The 16,022-nt window shown below is 36.1% G+C and overlaps 1 protein-coding gene across 2 annotated transcripts in view; it reads right to left on the bottom strand.

Moving 5' to 3' along the window:
- The window catches only part of ZC3H12B (zinc finger CCCH-type containing 12B), a 167,199-nt gene extending 151,474 nt beyond the window's left edge, over positions 1-15,725 (bottom strand). For both annotated transcript variants that reach the window (XM_060292887.1, XM_060292886.1), the window contains exon 1: positions 15,568-15,725. The gene's annotated coding sequence lies outside the window, so the exon portion shown is untranslated. The remainder of the gene's footprint in view (positions 1-15,567) is intronic.
- Between the last annotated feature and the right edge of the window lie 297 nt (positions 15,726-16,022).

The following is a 16,022-nucleotide window of genomic DNA, read 5'->3' as shown; positions in this document are numbered from 1 at the left end:
ATGGTTTCTATTATATTATGTGAATTTCACCTCAATAAATCATTAAAAAGTATACATATAATGTATGCTTGCTACAGAAAAATTGGGAAACAGAAAAGCATATAAAGAAGAAAATAAATGTCACTTGTGCTTTCCTCATCTAAAGATAATTACTTTTAATGTTTTGTTTAACTACCATTATAATGTTTCCTTGGAAACTAGGTTTAGAGTTACCAAAAACATGACTAACATTACCTTAGTAATTAACACATGTATACTGAAGACTGCCTTGAAAGAATTACCTACTATAAAACCCAACCTGATTTAAATTAGTGGTAGGGTCTTTGCTGAGATGAATTAGCATTCAGGTAGAGATTCACATCCAGATAAGTGAGATGAAAGATGAAGCTGTGGGTTCTTCTCTCCCTTTTCTGTGCTTTGGGCTAGAACATCTCCCTCAAGAAATCACGGTTTTTTAATTTATGAAAGCAAAGACCCTGGACTCTGCTTTTAGGAGCACAATTCAGAAACAGTGAATAAAACTAAATAGACTGTCTTCCTATATTCCAGTTTCCATATTTTTGGAAGATGGCAATTAGAAAAACAAGGAAGAGTCTACATTGAAATAAATACAACACTTTTACTGCAATCAACATTATTAAAATCTTTGGGACTTTCCTGGTGATCCTGTGGTTAATACTCCATGCTCGCAATGCAGGGGACCCAGGTTCAATCCCTAGTCAGGGAACTAGAACCCGCATGCTGCAACTAAGAGCCTGCATGACACAACTAAAAGAGCCCACAGGCCACAACTAAAAATCCCCCACGCCACAACAAAAATTCTGTGTGCTGCAACTAAGCCCCGGTGCAGCCAAAATAAATAAATAAACAAACAAAAAATAAATGAAATTATTAAAATATTTAAAATAAAATAAAAAGGTGAATTCAAGTAAACATAATATTGATGAAAAAGTCTGCAACACTATTGTTTAAAATTAACAGAATTTGGGAGGAAAATGACTATACCATTATACAGATAAGTTCCCTTAAGAGATACCAGACATTTTTCTTTTCCACGATTCTTTTTAACAAACACAGGAGTTAGATCTGATGACTTTTGAAGTCCCTCCCTACCCCAAGATTTTATAATTCTCTGAATTGGTATTGGGAGAGTTGTCCATCCTTAAAACAGTGTCCTCACTGTCAGCTCTATATACACACATCACATACATTTACACTTTCACACTTTAGCAAGTAATAGTAACAGTTTGCATTGCTTAATGCTTTGTAATTTGCTAAATGCTCTTCATGTGCTACCTTATTCAACCTTAGCAATGGTACTATGGGGTGGATGGCATCATCCCTGTTTTACAAATGAAGAAATAGACTCAGAGAGAGGGTTATTCATTCTGTTTTCTCTAATTAGACAATCTACAAGACCCATCTTTGGCATATATCTTCTGCGCAGAAAACATGGACTGATTAAGATCCAACTTGAATTCATATCATAATTCTCTAAATTCCTATTGTACTTAAAGTATGTTCTATGCATTTTGCTACTATAGTGTTATTTGTTCTTTGTCTTGTCCTGTGTGTTGTACAAAGAAATGTATAAATTTTGCAACCAATGGGTTTGAATACTTACCTTGCCACATACTAGTTGTGTGACTTTGAGCAAGTTGCCTAAGTACTCTGAATCTGAGTCCCTCTATCTGTAAAATAAGGAAAACAATCCTTACCTCACAAGCTAGCTTTGCTTAGCAAATAAAATAATGCATGTAAAGTATCTTTCCATGTCCCCTATCAGGCTATAAGCCCCAGAACAGCAGTGCTTATATCTTATACATCTGTTACTTCCCCAACAGAATTAGGTTAATAGTAAATATTTAAAACCTACCTTCCCATGGACTAGAAAGTTTTGGAATGCACGTTTGCAGAACAGTAGGCTACTTCATAACACATATAGGCTCATTTTCCAGTGTCTTTGACTCTAATATACCTAAATCTCTTTTGCTGGATCTGATTAAAACTTTAATATGCTAATTAGCAGGTTAATGGCTTCCACATTTACTCATCAGATAAACTGAGTCTCTTTAATTTTAATGCATAGGATCTAGAGAAACTACACATTTTCTGAAATCATTATTAATAATGATTTTAGACACTGAACAGGAGCAGAATACATGACCCCAAATTATGCCAGTTTGGCATGTGGATTATTTTGAGCTGAAGGCAATCAAGACCCATCTGACTTAAGAAAAACTTTTACCTCTTCCTTAACTACCTAAAATAATTTAGATAGGGGGCCGGGCTCAGAGAAACAGCTGTTACCAGAGGTAACTTTTATCTGAATGACCTATCTGTACATCAGGGCAAGTATCTAATAACCAAACATCTGCTCTTCTTACTGTCCTGTGACTTACCCTCCTACCCTTTGAAACACCAGGCCCCTGTCCCATTCCTTAGCTCTAGATGGTGTATAAGCTTCTACTGCCAGACTTGCCCTTCAGTCCTATATTTTTATGGGACTCCCATACATATTTAATTAAATTTATTTTTCTCCTGTTAATCTGTCATATCAGTTTAATTACTAGACAATAAAGAAAACCTAGAAGTTTACAGGAAATATTTTTCCTCCCTATAACATAAACTGTCTATTGGTGGCTTTTGTTGTTGCTATGACACCAATAATAAGCAGCCACTCTATTCATTGACAAAGATAACTCACTTTAAACTCCTTAAAGCCTGCAATTATATTTATTGGGGAGGGGCTAATGGAAGAAGCATGGGAAAATAAAAGTAGGGAGTACAGTAGTTGCCACAAAGGTTTATACTAACACAGTGAATGTGATAGATGATCCTTAAATAAATGGATATCTTCTTATATACCATTCTTTATTCTTTCTCTCTCTGTTGCACATGTAAGGGTGAAAGCTCCAAATATTATATTTAAATAGACATTTTCTCCCAATGATCATAAAGTGCTTGAATGTGGTTAGCAGCTTCAGTCTCAAATGTGAATATTTTTAGAATATTTAAAATTTTTATTCTTTATTTTTACTGTATATAAAATTGTAACTATTTCTTTAAATTCATTTTCTAGCTGAGTTCCACTTATTCAAAGCCTAGATAAAATCACCCATGCAGCTTTGTGTAGTAGAAAAAAACATTAGGCTTAGAGACAGACCAGAGTTAGATTTCTGGCTCTATCATATAATGGCTATGTGACTTTATGCAAACCTTTGAGTCTCAGTTTCTAAATTTATTATGTGAAGATAGTTGATGAAATGACATTATCCTGAGGCTCAAATAAGATGCTAGATCTTAAAATACTTTAAAAATGAAAAGGTTTACATTAATTATAACCCAATAAAGCTGCTAATGTAATTGAATGTTTATTATAACACAATGCAGAAATAATTTGTGTAATTGTTCTTTTCCTTTTGAGGTGTAAAATGGCATCCTAAAATGTATACAGTTTGAATATTTTTATTATAATTAAAAACAGGACCAGAGAATGTCAGTGTTGAAATACACCTTGGAGCTAATCTGGTCCATCTCACTTCACTGTATAGAGGGGAGCCTTGAGGCCAAGAGGGAAAAGGGACTTGCCTTAGGTTATGCAATTAGTCAGTAGTGAAACCAAGATTGGAAATCTGATCTCCTTTCTTCCAGCCCAGTGCCTTTCCTACTCTACTAAAATGCCTCACTGGATTGGTCTTTTTAGGTTTTGTTATGAAACTACTGTCCATCCCCAAATTTCCCTTTATTGCCCTGAATCAAGATATTGATATGCATTGTTAAGCAGGATTCTCCTTGAGGCAAGATCACTTTACATGAAGAAAATAACTTAGCAGTCAATTCTTCCATACATTTTTTAATCTTCCTGCCAGTATCTTGGCAACTACTGCATAGATCCTGGATCAATAGGTAGGAAAGTCAAGAAATGTGATCCAACTGTGAGGCATGCTACTCTTTCTCAGGGATATGCAGGTCTTGGCCTTTCTGGGAGCAACAAAGAGAAAAAAGTTACCAACTAACACAATGGTAAGTGTTCCATTAGTGTTCATTTGATTCCCTTTCCCCTGACATTGTGATAGAATTTTATTATCTACAAAGTATGTTCACATTTATTACCTCAAATTATTCTCATAACAACTGCATGAGGTAGGGATTATTATCCCCATATTACAGATGAGAAAATTGAAGCTCACATAGATTAAATGAATTATCCAAATTTACATGGTAAATAAGAGGCAAAACTGAGATTTCAATTCAGATTGTCTGTCTTCAAATCAAAGGATCTTGCCCATACACCACAGTTGCTGTAATTTTGGCATACTTAATGAACTCTGAAAAATATTATTAAGGATGTAATTAAAAGTTAATGAATACCATGCATAAGAAGTTCTAAAGACTGTAACTTAAAATAGACAAATATTTCCAACTTCTTTTGAAACTACATGAACATTTCTAAATTATAAAAATAAAAAAAGCTTAAATTCATTAGACTAATCAAGTGTCCAAAAGTATGTGACATGAGTCTAGAACCAGTCAGAACAAACTGCAGGAGACTGGGTCAAGATGGCAGAGTAGAAGGACATGCTATCTCTCCCTCTTGCGAGACCACTGAAATCACAACTAACTGTTGAACAATCATCAAGAGGAAGACACTGGAACTCACCAAAAAATATACCCCACATCCAAAGACAAAGGAGGAGCCACAATGAGGTGGTAGGAGGGGTGCAATCACCATAAAATCAAATCTCATAACCACTGGGTTGGTGACTCACAAATTGGAGAACAATTATACCACAGAAGTCCACCCACTGGAGTGAAGATTCTGATCCCCACATCAGGCTTCCCAAGCTGGGGGTCTGGCAGTGGGAGGAGGAATTTCCAGATAATCAGAATGTGAAGGCCAATGGGATTTGACTGCAGGAAACTGACAGGACTGGGGAAAACAGAGACTCCATTCTTGAAGGGCACACACAAAGTAGTGTGCCTATCAGGACCCAGGGTAAAGGAGAAGTGACTCAATAGAAGACTGAACCAGACCTATCTTCTAGTGTTGGAGGGTCTTCTGCAGAGATGTGGGGTGGCTGTGGTTTACCACGGGGACAAGGACAATGACGACAGAAGTTCTGGAAGTACTCCTTGGTGTGAGCCCTCCCAGAGTCTGCCATTAGCCCACCAAAGAGCCTAGAGGCCCCAGTGCTGGGATGGCTCAGGTGAAACAATAAACAGGGAGGGAACTCAGCCCCTCCCATCATCAGGCAAGGGGATTAAAGTTTTACTGAGGTCAGCCCACCAGAGCAATACCCAGCTATACCCACCACCAGTCCCTCCCATCAGGAAGCTTGCACAGGCCTCTTAGATAACCTCATCCACCAGAGAGCAGACAGCAGAAACAAGAAGAACTACAATCCTGCAGACTGTGGAATGAAAACCACATTCACAGAAAGATAGACAAAATGAAAAGGCAGAGCACTATGTATGAGATGAACAAGAAAAAACTCCAGAAAAACAACTAAACAAAGTGGAGATAGGTAACCTTCCAGAAAAAGAATTCAGAATAATGATAGTGAAGATGGTCCAGGACATCAGAAAAAGAATGGAGGCAAAGATCAAGAAGATGTAAGAAATGTTTAACAAAGACCTAGAAGAATTAAAGAAAAAACACATAGAAAAGTTAAAGAACAAACAAACAGAGAGGAACAAAACAATAACTGAAATGAAAACTACACTAGAAGGAATCAATAGCAGAATAAATGAGGCAGAAGAAAGGATAACTGACCTGGAAGACAGAAGAATTCACTGCTGTAGAACAGAATAAAGAAGAAAGAATGAGAAGAAATGAAGACAGCCTAAGAGACATCTGGGACACCATTAAACCCAAACAACATTCACATTATACGGGTCCCAGAAGGAGAAGAGAGAGAGAAAGGACCAGAGAAAATATTTGCAGAGATTATAGTCAAAAACTTCCCTAACATGGGAAAGGAAATAACCACCCAAGTCCAGGAAGCACAGAGAGTCCCATACAGGATAAACCCAAGGAGAAACAGGCTGAGAAACATAGTAATCAAAATGGCAAAAATTAAAGACAAAGAAAATTTATTGAAAGCAGCAAGGGAAAAATGACAAATAACATACAAGGGAACTCCCATAAGGTTAACAGCTGAATTCTCAGCAGAAACTCTACAGCCAGAAAGGAGCGGCATGATATATTTAAAGTGATGAAAAGAAAGAACCTACAAACAAGATTACTCTACCCAGCAAGGATATCATTCAGATTCAATGGAGAAATCAAAACCTTTACAGACAAGCAAAAGCTAAGAGAATCCAGCACCACAAAAACAGCTCTACAACAAATGCTAAAGGAGCTCCTCTAAGTGAGAAACACAAGGGAAAAAAGGATCTTAAAAAAAAAACCAAATAAGAAAATGGTCATAGGAACATACATATCAATAATTACATTAAATGTGAATGGGTTAAATGCTCCAACCAAAAGACATAGGCTTGCTAAATGGCTACAAAAAACAAGACACATATATATGCTGTCTACAAGAGACCAACTTCAGACCTAGGGACACATACAGACTGAAAGCGAGGGGATGGAAAAAAATTTTCCATGCAAGTGGAGATCAAAAGAAAGCTGGAGTAGCAATACTCATATCACATAAAATAGACTTTAAAATAATGACTATTACAAGAGACAAGGAAGGACTCTACATAATGATCAGGGGATCAATCCAAAAGAAGATATAACAATTATAAATATATATGCAGCCAACATAGGAGCACCTCAGTACATAAAGCAACTGCTAACAGCTATAAAAGAGGAAGTCGACAGTAACACGATAATAGTGGGGGACTTTACCACCTCATTACACCAACGGACAGATCATCCAAAATGAAAATAAATAAGGACACAGAAGCTTTAAATGACACAATAGATCAGATAGATTTAATTGATATTTATAGGACATTCCATCCGAAAAGGGCAGATTACACTTTCTTCTCAAGTGCGCATGGAACATTCTCCAGGATAGATCACATCTTGGGTCACAAAACAAGCCTCAGTAAATTTAAGAAAATTGAAATCATATCAAGCACCTTTTCTGACCATAATGCAATGAGATTAGAAATGAATTACAGGGAAAAAAACGTAAAAAACACAAACACATGGAGGCTAAACAATACGTTACTAAATAACCAAGAGATCACAAAAGAAATCAAAGAGAAAATCAAAAAAATACCTAGAGACAAGTGACAATGAAAACTCGGTGATCCAAAACCTATGGGATGCAGCAAAAGAAGCTGTAAGAGGGAAGTTTATAGCTATAGAAGCCTACCAAAAGAAACAAGAAAAATCTCAAATAAAGAATCTAACCTTACACCTAAAGGAACTAGAGAATGCAGAACAAACAAAACCCAAAGTTAGCAGAAGGAAAGAAATCATACAGACCAGAGCAGGAATAACTGAAATAGAAACAGAGAAAACAATAGCAAAGATCAATAAAACTAAAAGCTGGTTCTTTGAGAAGATAAACAAAATTGATAAACCATTAGCCAGACATCAAGAAAAAGAGGCAGAGGGCTCAAATGAATAAAAGTAGAAATGAAAACAGAGAAGTGACAAGAGACACCACAGGAATACAAAGCATCCTAAGAGATTACTATAAGTAACACTATGCCAAAAAAATGGACAACCTGGAAGAAATGGACAAATTCATAGAAAGGTATAACCTTCCAAGAGTGAACCAGGAAGAAATAGAAAATATGAACAGACCAAACACAAGTAATGAAATTGAAACTGTGATTAAAATTATTCCAGCAAACAAAAGTCCAGGACCAGAAGGCATCACAGGTGAATTCTATCAAACATTTAGAGAGGAGCTAACACCCATCATTCTCAAACTCTTCCAAAACTTTGCAGAGGAATGATCACTCCTAAACTCATTCTATGTGGCCACCATCACCCTGACATCAAAACCAGACAAAGGTACTACAAAAAAGGAAAATTACAGACCAATATCACTGATGAATATAGATGGAAAAATCCTCAACAAAATACTAGGAAACAGAATCCAACCACACATTAAAAGGATCATACACCATGATCAAGTGGGATTTACCCCAGGGATGCAAGGATTCTTCAATATATGCAAATCAAACAATGTGATACAACATATTAACAAATTGCAGAATAAAAACCATGTGATCCTTTCAATAGATGCAGAAAAAGCTTTTGACCAAATTCAACACCCATTTATGATAAAAACTTTCCAGAAAGTGGGCATAGAAGGAACATACCTCAACATAATAAAGGTCATATATGACAAAACCCACAGCAAAAATCATTCTGAATGGTGAAAAACTGAAAGCATTTCCTCTAAGATCAGGAAGAAGACAAGAATGTCCACTCTCACCACTATTATTCAACATAGTTTTAGAAGTCCTAGCTATGGCAATCAGAGAAGAAAAAGAAAAAAAAGGAATACAAATTGGGTAAGAAGAAGTAAAACGGTCACTGTTTCCAGATGACATGATACTATACATAGAGAATCCCAAAAATGCCACCAGAAAACTACTAGAGCTAATCAATGAATTTGGTAAAGTTGCAGGGTACAAAATTAATGCACAGAAATCTCTTGCATTCCTATACACTAATTATGAAAAATCTGAAAGAGAAATTAAGGAAACACTCTCATTTACCATTGCAAGAAAAACAATAAAATACCTAGGAATAAACCTACCTAGGGAGACAAAAGACTTGTATGCAGAAAACTATAAGACACTGATGAAAGAAATTAAAGATGATATCAACAGATGGAGAGATATACCATGTTCCTGGATGGGAAGAATCAACATTGTGAAAATGACTATACTATCCAAAGCAATCTACAGATTCAATGGAATCCGTATCAAATTACCAATGCATTTTTTACAGAAGTAGAACAAAAAATCTTAACATTTGTATTGAGACAAAAAATACCCTGAATAGCCAAAACAGTCTTGAGGGATAAAAACGGAGGTGGAGGAATCAGACTTCCTGACTTCAGACTATACTACAAAGCTACAGTAATCAAGACAATATGGTACTGGCACAGAAACAGAAACATAGATCAATGGAACAAGATAGAAAGCCCAGAGATAAACCCACACACCTATGGTCAACTAATCTATGACAAACGAGGCAAGGATATACAATGCAGAAAAGACAGACTTTTCAATAAGTGGTGCTGGGAAAACTGGACAGCTACATGTAAAAGAATGAAATTAGAACACTCCCTGACACCACACACAAAAATAAACTCAAAATGGATTTGAGACCTAAATGTAAGACCGGACACTATAAAACTCTTAGAAGAAAACATAGGAAGAACACTCTTTGACATAAATCACAGCAAGATCTTTTTTGATCCACCTCCTAGAGTAATGGAAATAAAAACAAAAATAAACAAATGGGACATAATGAAACTTCAAAGCTTTTGCACAGCAAAGGAAACTATAAACAAGACAAAAAGACAACCCTCAGGATGGGAGAAAAAATATTTGCAAATGAATCAATGGACAAAGGATTAATCTGCAAAATATATAAAGAGCTCATGCAGCTCAATATTAAAGAAACAAACAACCCAATCCTAAAATAAGCAGAAGACCTAAATAGACATTTCTCCAAAGAAGACATACAGATGGCCAAAAAGCACATGAAAAGCTGCTCATCATCACTGATTATCAGAGAAATGTAAATCAAAAATACAATATTGTATCACCTCACAGCAGTTAGAATGGGTATCATCAGAAAATCTACAAAAAACAAATGCTGAAGAGGGCGTGGAGAAAAGAGAGCCCTCTTGCACTGTTGGTGGGAATGTAAATTGATACAGCCACTATGGATAACAATATGGAGGTTCCTTAAAAAACTAAAAATAGAGTTACCATATGATCCAGCAATCCCACTACTGGACAAATACCCAGGAAAAACCATAATTCAAAAGACACATGCACCTCAATATTCATTACTCAATATTCATATTCATATACACTATTTACAATAGCCCGGTCATGGAAGCAACATAAATGCACATAGAAAGACGAAAGGATAAAGAAGTTGTGGTACATATATACAATGGAATATTAATCAGCCATAAAAAGGAACGAAACTGGGTCATTTGTTGAGACGTGGATGGACCTAGAGACTGTCATACAGAGTGAAGTAAGTCAGAAAGAGAAAAACAAATATCGTAAATTATCGCATGTATGTGGAACCTAGAAAAATGGTACAGATGAACCAGTTTGCAGGGCAGAAGTTGAGACACAGATGTAGAGAACAAACATATGGACACCAAGGGGGGAAAGCCATCGAGGCGTGGGGATGGTGATGTGATGAATTGGGTGATTGGGATTGACATGTGTACACTGATGTGTGTAAAATTAATGACTAAAAAGAACCTGCTGTATAAAAAAACAAAGTAAAATTTAAAAAAACCCTAATATTAAACTTTCTTTGGGTTATTTGTATGGAAATATGTTAATATAAGTGTTTTAGACATTACATGAAATTCCTAAAAATCTTATATGTTGTTGTATAATGTTATAAGTCATAATTCTACTTATTATTTTAAAATGTATATCTCAGAAATAACTAAATTTCCTTGTCAATTGCGTTATTATGAACTTTCATCAAATCTTTAACCATGGTCATTTTTAAGTCTTTTGTCATTTACAGACAGATGTGGGTATACTCTGATGCTTCTGAAAAAATGTTCCCATAAAAAGTTTTCATCTTCAAGGAATTCATGGAAAAGACTCTGACAAGCACAGGTTTCCGTTAACTGACTATACTGCTGAACTGAATGAATAAACATTTTCAAAACTCTAATGGAAAACTGATGAATTCATAAAAGTGCTAACAAAAGATCAAGATGAAAAAAAAATTAATTAAATGGGACTGAGTGAACTGATGAGGATGATTATAAGTTTTGTGACTTTCTCTTTGAATAATAATTTAAAAAGTAACGCCACAATGAATATACATGTACATTAAAAATGTGCATTCAGAAAAAAAAAATAAAAGAAAAGAAGAAGTAAATCTGTCACTGTTTGCAGATGGCATGATACCATACATAGATAATCCTAAAGATACCCCCAGAAAACAACTAGAGCTAATCAAAGAATTTGGTAAAGTTTCAGGATACAAAATTAAAGCACAGAAATCACTTGCATTTGTATACACTAACAGTGTTATATCAGAAAGAGAAATTAAGGAAACAATCCCTTTCACCATTGCAACAAAAAGAATAAAATATCTGCAAATAAACCTACCTAAGGACGTAAATTACCTGTACTCAGAAAATTAAAAGCACTGATGAAAGAAATCAAATATGACACAAACAGATAGAGAGATATACCATGTTCCTGGACTGGAAGAATCAATATTGTGAAAATGACTATACTGCACAAAGCAATCTACATATTCAATGGAATCGCTGTAAAATTACCAATGGCATTTCTTACAAAACTAGAACAAAAAAATCTTAAGATTTGTATGGAGACACAGAAGACCCAAATATCCAAAGCAATCCTGAGAGTAAAATTGGAGCTGGAGGAATCAGACTCCCTGACTTCACACTATACTACAAAGCTACAGTAAACAGGACAGTATCATACTGGCACAAAAACAGAAATATAGATCAACAGAACAGGATAGAAAGCCTAGAGATAAACCCATACACCTATGGTCAACTAATCTTTGACAAAGGAGGCCAGTATATACAATGGAAAAAAGACAGTCTCTTCAGTAAGTGGTGCTGGGAAAACTGGCCAGCTACATGTAAAAGAATGAAATTAGAACACTTCCAAACACCATACACAAAAATAAACTCAAAATGGATTAAAGACCTAAATGTAAGGCCAGACACTATACAACTCTTAGAGGAAAACATAGGAAGAACACTCTTTGACATAAATCACAGCAAGATCTTATTTTTTTAAACATCTTTATTGGAGTATAACTGCTTTACAATGGTGTGTTACTTTCTGCTTTATAACAAAGTGAATCAGCTATACATATACATATACCCCCATATCTCCTCCCTCTTGCGTCTCACTCCCACACCCCCATCCCACTCCTCTAGGTGGTCACAAAGCACTGAGCTGATCTCCCTGTGCTATGTGGCTGCTTCCCACTATCTACCTATTTTATATTTGGTAGTATATTTAAGCCCATGCCACTCTCTCACTTCATCCCAACTTACCATTCCCCCTCCCCATGTCCTCAAGTCCATTCCCTATGTGTGCATCTTTATTCCTGTCCTGACCTTAGGTTCTTCAGAACTTTATTTTTTAGATTGCACATATATATGTTAGCATACGGTATTTGTTTTTCTCTTTCTGACTTACTTCACTCTGTATGATAATCTCTAGGTCCATCCACCTCACTACAAATAACTCAAGCTCGTTTCTTTATATGGCTGAGTAATATTCCATTGTATACATGTGGCACATCTTCTTTATCCATTCATCTGTCAATGGACACTCATTTCCTGGCTATTGTAAATAGTGCTGCAATGAACATTGTCTTACATGACTCTTTTTGATTTATGGTTTTCTCAGGGTATATGCCTAGCAGTGGGATTGCTGGGTCATATTGGAGTTCTATTTTTAGTTTTCTGAGGAATCTCCCTCCTCTTCTCCATAGTGACTGTATCAATTTACATTCCCGTGAACAGTGCAAGAGGGTTCCTTTTTCTCCACACCCTCTCAAGCACTTATTGTTTGTAGATTTTTTGATGTTGGCCATTCTGAGTGGTGTGAGGTGATACCTCATTGTAGTTTTGATTTGAATTTCTCTAATTACTAGTAGTGTTGAGCTTCCTTTCGTCTGTTGGCATTCTGTATATCTTCTTTGGAGAAATGTCTATTTCTGTCTTCTGCCCATTTTTGGATTGGGTTGTTTGTTCTTTTGATATTGAGCTGCATTAACTGCTTGTAAATTTTGGAGATTAATCCCTTGTCAGTTGCTTCATTTGCAAATATTTTCTCCCATTCTGAGGGTTGTCTTTTCATCCTGTTTATGGTTACCTTTGCTGTGCAAATCTTTTAAGTTTCATTAAGTGCTATTTGTTTACTTTTGCTTTTATCTCCATTTCTCTAGGCGGTAGTCAAAAAGGATCTTGCTTTGATGTATGTCATAGAGTGTTCTGCCTATGTTTTCCTCTAAGAGTTGTATTGTGTCTGGCCTTACATTTAGGTCTTTAATCCATTTTAAGTTTATTTTTGTGTATGGTGTTAGGGAGTGTTCCAATTTCATTCTTTTACATGTAGCTGTCCTGTTTTCCCAGCACCACTTATTGAAGAAGCTTTCTTTTCTCCACTGTATAATCTTGCCTCATTTATCAAAAATGAGGTGACCATATGTGCATGGGTTTATCTCTGGGCAGGATGATCTTTTTAACCCACCTCCTAAAGTAATTGATATAAAAACAAAAGTAAACAAATGGGACCTAATGAAACTTAAAATCTTTTGCACAGCAAAGGAAACTATAAACAAGATGAAAAGACAACCTTCAGAATGGGAGAAAATATTTGCAAAAGAATCAACGGACAAAGTTTTAATCTCCAAAATACACAAACAACTCACGCAGCTCAATATTAAAAAAAGAAACAACCCAAACAAAAATGGGCAGTAGACCTAAGTAGACATTTCTCCAAAGAAGACATACAGATGGCTAAGAGGCACATGAAAGGCTGCTCAACATCACTAGTTATTATAGAAATGCAAATCAAAACTACAGTGAGGTTTCACCTCACACTAGTTAGAATTGGCATCATCAGAAATCTACAAACTGCAAACGCTGGAGAAGGTCTGGAGAAAGGGGAACCCTCTTGCAATGGTGAGAATGTAAATTGATACAGCCACTATGGAGAACAGTATGGAGGTTCCTTAAAAAACTAAGAATAGAATTGCCGTATGACCCAGCAATCCCCCTACTGGGCATATACCCAGAGAAAACCATAATTCAAAAAGACACATGCACCCCATATTCTTTGCAGCACTATTTACGATAACCAGATGATGGAAGCAACCTAAAAACCCATCGACAGATGAATGGATAGAGAAGATGTGGTACATATATACAATGGAATATTACTCAGCCATAAAAAAGAATTAAATTAGGTCATTTGTTTAGATGTGGATGGACCTAGAGACTGTCATACAGAGTGAAGTAAGTCAGAAAGAGAAAAATATCATGTATTAATGCATATATGTTGAATCTAGAAAAATGTTACAGATGGACTGGTTTGCAAGGCAGAAATAGAGACACAGATGTAGAGAACAAGCATATGGACACCAAGGGGGGAAAGCGGAGGTGGTGGTGGTGGTGGTGGGATGAATTGGGAGATTGGGTTTGATATATATACACTAATGTGTGTAAAATAGATAACTAATAAGAACCTGTTGTATAAAAAGTAAATAAATACAATAAAAAGTTCAGAACAAACTGCATTGTTGCTTTAGCTAAATAAATTAGACAGATCTCAAAATGGAAGGTTTGATTTCTCCAGATACAAAGGATATACCTGTTCTGGAAAATTTGTTTTTTATTTACATAATATATGGAAATAATGCAGAAGAAAATAGGAAAAAAATCACAACCAAATCTGTTCCATTAATGAGAATGGTTGCTTCTTTTGGTAGTGCTGGTTTTTCTTCAGTTGTATATACTGGGGTTGCTGAAGCATTTTCTGAATATACTATGTGAAAAACTTCCCTTGGAAAACTAAATTTAAGTAGAGGTACAATTCTTCATGAGAAAACCATGAAATGATATAGGGATAGTTTCCTCTTAGACATTTATTCCTCTCTAAATACAGTGTTAGAAGTCAGAGAGACCTGGTCTAACCACAACCCTGAGCTTAATAGGTATACGACCTTAGGAAAGTCAAATAATCTGTTCAAGACTTTTTTATGTGTAAAATAGAGATAGTAACAGTATGTACGTCATAAGATTGTTATGAGGATTAAATGGGATAACACATGGAAACCTCTTGGTACTTGATTAGTGAAGCTCAATAAATGATAGTTTCTTTACTCTCACTCCCTCATATGGTGATTTCCCATTACAAAAGCTTACGTTTTTTCAACCTGAGAAGATAATCTTATTAGCTGTGTTCTTCAGATTTTCACTACTGCTTTGATAGCTCAACATTTCTGAAAGAAAGCTTAACTTTCTTAAAAAAGTAGCCTCAGGGCTTCCCTGGTGGCGCAGTGGTTGAGAGTCTGCCTGCTGATGCAGGGGACACGGGTTCGTGCCCCGGTCTGGGAAGATACCACATACCGCAGAGCGGCTGGGCCCGTGAGCCATGGCTGCTGAGCCTGTGCGTCCGGAGCCTGTGCACCGCAATGGGAGAGGCCACAACGGTGAGAGGCCCGCATACCGCAAAAAAAAAAAAAAAAGTAGCCTCAGATTTTTATACTATACAGATCACAATAATATTCTCACTATAGTTTTTCAAACACACACAAACACACACAAACACACTCGCCTCAAAAACAATAACCACCAAAGTACTCACCTCTTAACATCATACATTTCCAATATCTGACAGAGATCTTCAGCAAGCTCAACTCTTCTTTGGAAACATGTAGTCCACATCTGTGTTTCCTACTTGTGTTGCTTATCCATTACAACATGGCTTTTGTCCTCTGTTGCTGAAGCAGGAATGTCGAGTCCAAAGCCTTAGGAAAGGGAGATTCCGATAGAATTACATGAGCAGAAGGCAAACCTATGGTGAGAACTCAATAAGTTATCCTCTGAAACACATTTCACCCATTTAAAGTTCAGGACTATAGTCAGGGCAGCAAGAGATTTGGATCTTAAATGTTGATAGTTCTTTTCAATAATGGTGCTAATCTGAGGTATAGCACTATTTTACTCTCTTATATATATTGACACTCAGAATCTTCCACAGGCGTAAGAGAACTTATGCCATGACTGTGGATAAGACTCAGTCTTAAAAAAACAGTAGCT

Source organism: Globicephala melas, chromosome X (assembly GCF_963455315.2).
Source record: "Globicephala melas chromosome X, mGloMel1.2, whole genome shotgun sequence".
Lineage (NCBI taxonomy): Eukaryota > Metazoa > Chordata > Mammalia > Artiodactyla > Delphinidae > Globicephala > Globicephala melas.
The sequence above is the reverse complement of the archived record's forward strand: the minus strand, read 5'-3'. Positions and strand labels throughout refer to the sequence as shown.